At 37.6% G+C, this 8,602-nt stretch overlaps 1 long non-coding RNA gene across 1 annotated transcript; it reads left to right on the top strand.

Moving 5' to 3' along the window:
• The first annotated feature begins 537 nt into the window (after positions 1-537).
• LOC113040708 (uncharacterized) lies at positions 538-2,709 on the top strand. The gene is made up of 4 exons (XR_003275292.1): positions 538-577; positions 1,031-1,147; positions 1,292-1,591; positions 1,690-2,709. It is a non-coding gene; the product is annotated as an uncharacterized LOC113040708 (long non-coding RNA).
• Positions 2,710-8,602: the final 5,893 nt, after the last annotated feature.

Here is an 8,602-nt window from a genome sequence, read left to right as displayed (position 1 = left end):
ACAGACATCAATGTGATGAAAAAATAAGTTTAAAATTAATAAAAAGTACACTCAAAGATAGATAGATAGATAGATAGATAGATAGATAGATAGATAGATAGATAGATAGATACTAAATATACCACTACATGCAGCATGTCATCAACTTCATTACAAAATCATTAACTAAAAAGTAATTTAGCATTCATTACAGAGCCACTTACCGTGTTAAATCAAGTATTGTGACCGTAGGCTTCACATGATGATGTTGGAAGTGAAGTGAACCTCTCCAGATCATGTCATTATACATCGAGCTCCGACGCGAATTTACCAATCGTACTATGATGAAGGTTCGCCTCTTAGTATTCATGATCCTTGTATTAGCCTTTCGACGAATACCAAGCGACGGCACAAAGACCTTATTAATATTTCAAGCGCAAACCGTTCCTATTGGAAGGCCAGCGGGCGACGTCTGAATAAATTAACAAGAGACTCGTTTGCCATTGGAAGACTATCAGCTACGTCATCCAGATCTACTTAATATTCAAGAGATGAACGGTTGCCGCAGGATTGGGGATTCGCGCGCTGCCGAGATGAGGTAAGGAACTGTCCAATTAACAGCTAAAAACTCTCACTAAAACCTGATGAATTTGTTCCCAAACCGCACCAACGCTGTGAATCCATCATCCGAAAGAGAGAGAGAGAAAAAAAGAGGAGCGAGAGACAGATATGTCTAATTATTGTCCCAAAGGATCCTCACAGTCCATTTATGAATCACCTCAGCGCTTTTTCTCCCGCTCCGGAGATTTCTTCACCATGGCGATAACATTAGCCTTCGGCCAGAGGAGAAAAGCTTTTAGTGCTTAATGCTCTCTCTCTCTCTCTCTCTCTCTCTCTCTCTCTCTCTCTCTCTCTCTCTCACCTCTTTGCCCCTCTTTTTGGCCTCCTGACTATTTTATTTCTTAAAGGAAAAGCTCACCCAAAAAAGACAATTCTGTCATAATTATTCACCTTAATGTTGTTTCATTCATGGATGTTGTTCTTTTTAAAGTGGATCGCGGAAAATACTTGGAAAATCTTAACAGCATGAGTGAAATACACTATTTTATTAGTGTTAAAAAACTTTACAGTCAATATGAACAATGGATGGGAAAACAACAAATTGAGGGTGAGTAAATAAAGACAAAATGTAAATTTCATTGTCCCATAAAGGAGCACCGTTTGTTAACTGATCAGAATGTGAGTAAGCAAGCTTCTGCAGTAATAATTTTGGTTTTATTTACACCACATTTAATGCTTATATGTTTTTCAGAGGGACAAAAAATGGTCGTTATGGTCCAGATCAAAAAGTATGATGGTAACCATTACTGAAGAGTGGACAAGTGTTGTCTTTCATTACCTTTTAAACACATTGGCAGATGATCTCAAGAACACTTAAAAATAAAATAAAATAAGGATCTGAATTTAATAAGGAAGTGTTCACATGAACTGAAAATGTAAACAGTCCCATCAGTCCTCTAATGCTGCAGTGAAACCTCGGCTATGTTGGAAAGAAATGGCATGGAGTGATGTAAATGTTGTCAGTGGCCATTTCAGATCTGCATCATGATAAGTATGACCACCCAAAGTATCTTACCAGTAACTGTCAAAACATTCAAATTTTGTGGCAGCCAAACATGAGATAATTTTTTTCCACAACATTTCTTTCAGATTGTCTATGAAAGCCACTGAATGATATTCGCAGTGACATGGAGTGAGGAAACCTTCGCTGCCCTTGGTTTGTTTGTTTTGCCGGCCTGTGTGCCAGCGTAGTGAAGAAGAAGAAGTATGGCTTGTTTTGGTCCGAGTGGGCAGTGGTTGTTCGGATGCCATGCTAGCCCGTTGCGCTGCTCGGAAGAAACGCCCACACACACATACACACACACACACACTAACACAGACGCACAAAGACACAGTGCCGTGTACATCGGAGGCCTTGGTGGTATGTGGCAGATACCCAGAGCTGCAGCCCACTCCAGTGTGCCAAGAAGAATCCCTCTGTTCATGAGGTGGACCGTCACAACAGACTAAACAAGGAAAAAGGTCTTTCTCTTGTGTGACTTGAAAAGAATTGAAGAATTAAAGGCTTTGCCGTGGCACAGACCATGAAATAACAAGACTTCTCTGTCACAGAAGTGGCTTGCTAGGTTTGCCCCAATGATAATCTGGGTGGAACTGTACAATTAGCTTCATTGTACATCACTAATTTCTATAGAACTACACAGATTTGTGAGTCTCCACCATGTGGTCAAGTTGGAGAAATGTTGCCAAGCAAAATAAACTGATTCCCAGAAATCTGTGTCTGCAGAACCCCAACAGTCTAAACTGCACTTTTTGGATGTACAGTTGGGCTGTATACATGAGTTTTTGTCATTTTTTGTCTTCCACATTAATAAGCAAATACATTAAAAGTGTGGTGCAGTGGATTGCACACATACATACAACATATATGTGCTCTTCGCTTAATGGAATCACACTCTTGTTGGCTATCCTATAAAATAAAAGTAAGGAAAACGCCCAATAATTGAAATAATCACATGTAAGTTGACATGTCTTGAATCTGTTTGAAACTTTATAGAAGGCAGGTAAGTCTAGCATATTGTTTCATCACTGTTCCCTTTTGAAACATTTTGCACTTCATTTTCTGCATTTTCGGGGAAATAATATTGTCATCTTCCAAGCATTATACAATTACAGCAGCAAACTGACTGCCTACACTCTTAAAAATAAAGGTTCCTTATTGGCATTGATTATTCTGTGAAGAACCTTTGACGTCCATGGGTTCTTTATAGTAGAAAAAGGTTATTCAGATGTTTCAAATGTTCGTCACACTAAGAAAAATGGTTCTTTTAAGAACTGTTTATTGAAAGGTTCTTTATGGAACCAAAATGTTTCTTCTATGGCATCGCTGTGAAAACCTCCATTTGGGACCCATATTTGTTTTATCAAACTGGCAGTGAACTCTGCTCTGTTAATATTATTCTTCCTACTATTTGTTTATCTTTTAATTATACATTGTGATTCATGTATGTGCGGCGATTCATCAGCCTGACTCATCTGTGGCAACGTGCATCCTCTCGAGCAGATGAGCATAAAATCCTAAAAGACTCCAGACCACAGATGGGCCTCCACATCTGGCAACCACCCCTGTGCTCACATCAAAGTCCAATCCTGGACTGTGAGGACAGGTGGCGTGGTCATGCCGTTCAAAGAGGCCTGTGGACATCCAGATTTCAGTAGCATATGCAACACCCTTCAGTGGGATGGTGCAGTGGTGTATTGCATTGCTTCTTGACGCGTGCATCACCGCAGCTGATCTGAGATCATGGTTTCGTCTGTCCTACTGGGACCACAAGCCCCCTCCACCTTTAGGAATGTGCTTGACGTGGCCAATTCATCATCTCTCCCTCGCCGCTCCATCATTCACACAGGCAATCCATCAAGACCAGACGCTGAGACAAGGCAGTGGAGAAGAGAGCAGCTCTGGATGAGACGCTAAGACTGTCTGCAGCCATTACTCAAGGGTGACGCTTGACGTTACCACTTCAAGTGTAGTGGTGCAGTTTTAATGCGGAAGTTTTAATTTACAGCCCTGTCCTCTAAACACCCTATTGGGTTCACAGAAAAAGTGTTGTATGTTTAGGAAAGCACTTTGCTTCTCTATTAAGAGTCTGGCCTTTGAACTAGACTGTCATTTAAGACTTGCTTTATATATTAAAAAAAGCACCATTTGTTCTGTGTGTAAACACGGGTGGCAATCTGGCTCGTTTTCATCATTTGTGGCTTTGAGGTTTCTTCATTTCCTGTACGGAGCTTTCCAGATTTGTGTCTGGATCACTGACAGCATATCAAGAATATACAAACACTTCCTGATATCTCCAAATCCTCAGGTAGTCCAGAACTCATGGCCAGTAATTAGGATCTGATGGTGGGATTTAAATAAGGGATTCAGTTCTTTGTTGCCCTTGAACTTAAAAGGTTCCAGATCCAGATCTGTTTGAATTTGGTTAAAAAATCTTTTATCTCGAGCTTTACAAATCGCAGTTAATTTGAGCGCGCAAATACTTCAACCTTCAAATTACCTTGAAGAACCTATCTTTTGTGTATCTTGCCATGATTCATCACTGAATCACAAAGAAGTGCAAAAAGGGTAGCGAAATATATTCCAGTCCTACTTTTTCTGTGAGTAAACATGAAAAGAAAATCCTTGGACATTAAAGGTCTGTGCTTTTCAAACTATAATGGACTTATTGTAATATCAATAGAGTTTTTTTTTTTTTTTTTTTTTGGTTGTCGTTTTTAAATCAGTCAGTTCACACTGAGATTCACACGTTTACAGATTAATCCAAAAACTTGTCCAAAACAAGTGTTATTGAATTTGGAATACATTTTTTCTTCTTGTAAATTGACTTTAACAAACAAAGTGTGCCTATTCATTCAGTGATTGTTGGGCAACAGATTCTCAATGCACGAACGTCAGTTTTGTAGATTAATTTAGACGATTAAAACACCACTAGAGCTGTCAACAAAATAAGCGTGGGACTGATAAAACTGAGAGTGTCACCATGGCATGCCAACAATGTTATTTTAGTTGAATATTGTGACATTTTGCAGAAGTAGACGATTTTATCATTGTTTTCTTCTGAAAAGTGATGTGAAACAATAGTCTTACTCATTGTTTGTGATATTGCGCTGCATTGTAGTACTACGCAAGACAAATGTGTGTTTCACAGCAGCCAATTTAAATCAGAACACATCTGATGTATCATAATACATCTGTGCCATACACAAATTTCTGTCATAGTGCCTCTTCTGTTTGTTGCTCTAAAGGTCATACACTGATTTAATGTCAGGCCTGAAGCGTTTTTATATTAAAAGGCAGACCATAGACAGCATGTCCTGCTCTTTGCTCTTTTAGAGTAAATGGCTTCTTTCAGAGCCATATGGGAGTATAATTGCAGCGTATTCAAGATGTTAATATTACAGTAACTGCCAAGCCCACACACATACCTCTGACTTGCTGCAATCTGTTTTGATGCTTAACCAGTGCTTTCCCAGCCAACAAAATTATGCTTTAAAAATATTTTGTTCTAAGAACATTCCTTTTATGTTCTTTTTCTTTTTATTATTTCTGAACGTTCTTTTTTGTTTATTGTATTCTTGGTTATGCAAATGTTATGCAAGACATAAGGGGAATGTTCCATTTTATTTTTGTGGAAGTGTTACTTTTAGATGTTCTCTGAACACCGAAACAAGTAGTGAGTCCTGTGTTCAATTAATAATGTAAAGAATAAATAACGTTTATGTGTTAATGTTTTAAGAACATTATTCACTCAACAATGAAAAATTGCTGAAAATATACTCAACCTCAAGCCATCCAGGATGTAGATGAGTTTGTTTCTTCATCAGATTTGGAGAAATGTAGCATTGCATCACTTGCTCACCCGAGGATCCTCTTTAGTGAATGGGTGCCGTCAGAATGAGAGTCCAAACAGCTGATATAAAGCATCACTGGAGTGCTGTGGATTATTGTGATGTTTTTATCAGCGGTTTGGCTCTCATTCTGACGGCACCCATTCACTGCAGAGCATCCTTTGACAGCAAGTGATGCTACATTTCTCCAAATCTGGTAAAGAAACAAACTCATCGACATCTTGGATGGTCTGATGTTGAGTATATTTTCAGCAAATTTTCATTGTTGGGTATTAATCCTTTAAAGACCTGATAACTTTGAACTATCAATCTATTACGGTTACTTGAAGAACATTTTGTTCCTAACTTTGAGGGAACCTTGCCAGAACATTAGCCAAATGTACTGAAAACATTCCCTCTTAGTTGGATAATCACATTAGCTTAAAAAATAAAAAAAGATGATGGCATATTTGTGACGCACAAGCATTGAAATTTTAACGGTTATGTTTCAAAAGAGCTTTGGTTAGCCACAAAATTGCAGCATCACAATAAAAACAAAAAGACATCAAGTTCAGCATGAAGAAGGGGTCATGGACAATTTAACCACATTAATAAAGCCTATAATATTTTTATTTTTCATGCACAGTTGACTCAATTCCGTTATTTGTGGGCAGATCGCCATTTATCCCTGAACCAAACTATAATGGTAAACAAGATAATAGACTCTTACAAGAGGGAGACGTTTAGCCACATTTCCATTTCCCAAACATTTTGAATCCCATCAAGCACTTTCGAGACAATATCGTATGCACCGCTTCACAACATTTTCCCAGACATAACATTAAAGTCCTCAGAGCAATAACCAGACAGATCGCAAGCTGTCAGACACAAGACCCAGTGCTCGACGGAGGAAGGAGAACTAAGAGTTCAGGCCAGTCTTCTGGACCCGATTAAATTGATCTGCTCTGCTAATGGACGGCATAACATCTCCCCGGGTTAAGGAAGCAGAAAGGGTAGACGGGATGTTGGACATGCTCTGTGCGCATGGGTCAATGGAGACACCGAAGTCGTTGAGAGACAAATGTGGCACTTTCATTTTGAGTCCAAACTCTAAATATCAGATAAAGGGTGCCGTCCCGGTCCGCGTGGATTTCAGAGAGTCTGAAACGGGATATGAAGAGATGAGCCGTGCGAGGCTCTCCTGGACGCATTAATGCAACTTAATGGAAACGCTGGCTCCTCCAGGACTACTTCATCCATTAGCTCTGACTGCACTGCTTTTCCAGACCATCAGAGCACAAGCCAAGCTGTCTGTTTCACCGGACGGCTCTGTTGACCATATATCTGTTCGTGTTTACATTCACGTGTTTATTGCCCAGAACTAGTGCACTGGTGACCTGTTCACGCTTTGCACACACACAAACAGAAAGCCAGGGAGTGAAGGATTGTAGCTATTTAAAGCCCTATAATAACTCTTTTATATTTCACACATTGCTCCATTTTGAGAGGCTAGACTTTAGTCAGTCTATAAGACTTTAGTTGATCACAGCAGGCCTATTTCTGAACATACAAAAATATAAAAATGCTGTAAGAACGTTTTGAAAAACATTCCTGTTAAGACCTCTAAATAATATATATATATATATATATATATATATATATATATATATATATATATATATATATATATATATATATATATATTATTAAAAAAAAATTGAATTCTGGAAACGTTATAGAAATGTTACATTGAATGTTCTCGGAATTTAAAGAACGTTCGATGAGCGCCCAACTAAAAAAACATTGAATGAGGAATGGGATATAAAGTTACCAAAGAACATTAGGCCTTTCAAAGACCAGATAACTTTGAATGAACGTTCTATTGACGTCGACGGAAGAACATTTGTTCAGAACGTTAAAAAAAAACTGCTAGAACCTTCTGAACGTTACTGAAGGGATTGGCCTTTTCTGTTAAAAACAAAACTATTGAACACCTCGGAGACCGTTGTCTGTAGGATAGCACTTAAACAGATTGATCGTCTCCTTCAACCACTTACAGCCATTACGTTTACCTTTCTATCCTAAATGGCATTAAATAGCCCATTCTGCTTCATGTGCTTTCTGTTTATGCGAAAACACCTACACTGCTGTAATGGGCATCTCTCATATAAAGTTATAGGAAAACAAAGGAAAAAGCGCATTTTAATGTCATAAATTTGTTTGAGAATCGCATCTGATTGGGAAACTTGTTACTGGAATCCGCATGGATCCGTTTTTACAGTAAACGAAAGTCTCCAAACAAAGATAACAGAGCTCTACTGCCTGCTTCACCTCACAATTAAAGCGTTTAGAATGTAACAAAATGAAATGTTCTCACTGTGTTTTTCTGTATTAGCTTTATTTAGTGGAGAGAAGCGCAACAGATTTTAATTATTAGGAAATACTTCCCTCTAGTGGAAAGTAAGAGCACTTAATAGTAATTATCAAATGAAACTTTTAACATATATGTGTATTTTGATTCGAAAATTATTATTATTATTATCAGGGCGCATATTGTTTTGTATAGCAATTGAAACACTAGTGTAATAGAATTTGTCGATACATTTATTTTTAGTTTTCTAGTAGCTAAAATTATAGTAAAAAAAAAAAAAACACATTAATTATACATTCATTTATGACACATTCATTATTCTGACCGGTATAATAATAAATAAATAAATAATTTGAGAAACTTTTAATTATTGAATTTAAATATGACACATTTATTAACAATGCTTCAAGTTATATATATATATATATATATATATATATATATATATATATATATATATATATATATATATATATATATGTGAAGAATTGCACTCAATCCTCAAATATGCACTGCACTCAATCCTCAAATATAACAGATTATGTGTGTTATGCAAAATTAATAAATAGACCATATAAATCTGACTAGAGAAAAAGGTCAAGATGAGGCAGTCCCTGGATTCTCCTGAAGGACCCCAAACATCCCCAACTAGAGTCGCATTTGGACAAGATTTAATCAATTACAACGATTTCCTAAAACCCCAGCACCCTTGAATTAATGTATTAAACCAAACCTGTCACAGAAAAAGCTGAACGGTGCATCGATTAAACGGTAACTTAGTATCACAACAATGCATGCGGG

The sequence above is a fragment of the Carassius auratus genome, chromosome 22 (assembly GCF_003368295.1).
Source record: "Carassius auratus strain Wakin chromosome 22, ASM336829v1, whole genome shotgun sequence".
Taxonomy (NCBI): Eukaryota; Metazoa; Chordata; class Actinopteri; order Cypriniformes; family Cyprinidae; genus Carassius; species Carassius auratus.
This window is presented reverse-complemented; position numbering and strand designations above follow the sequence as displayed.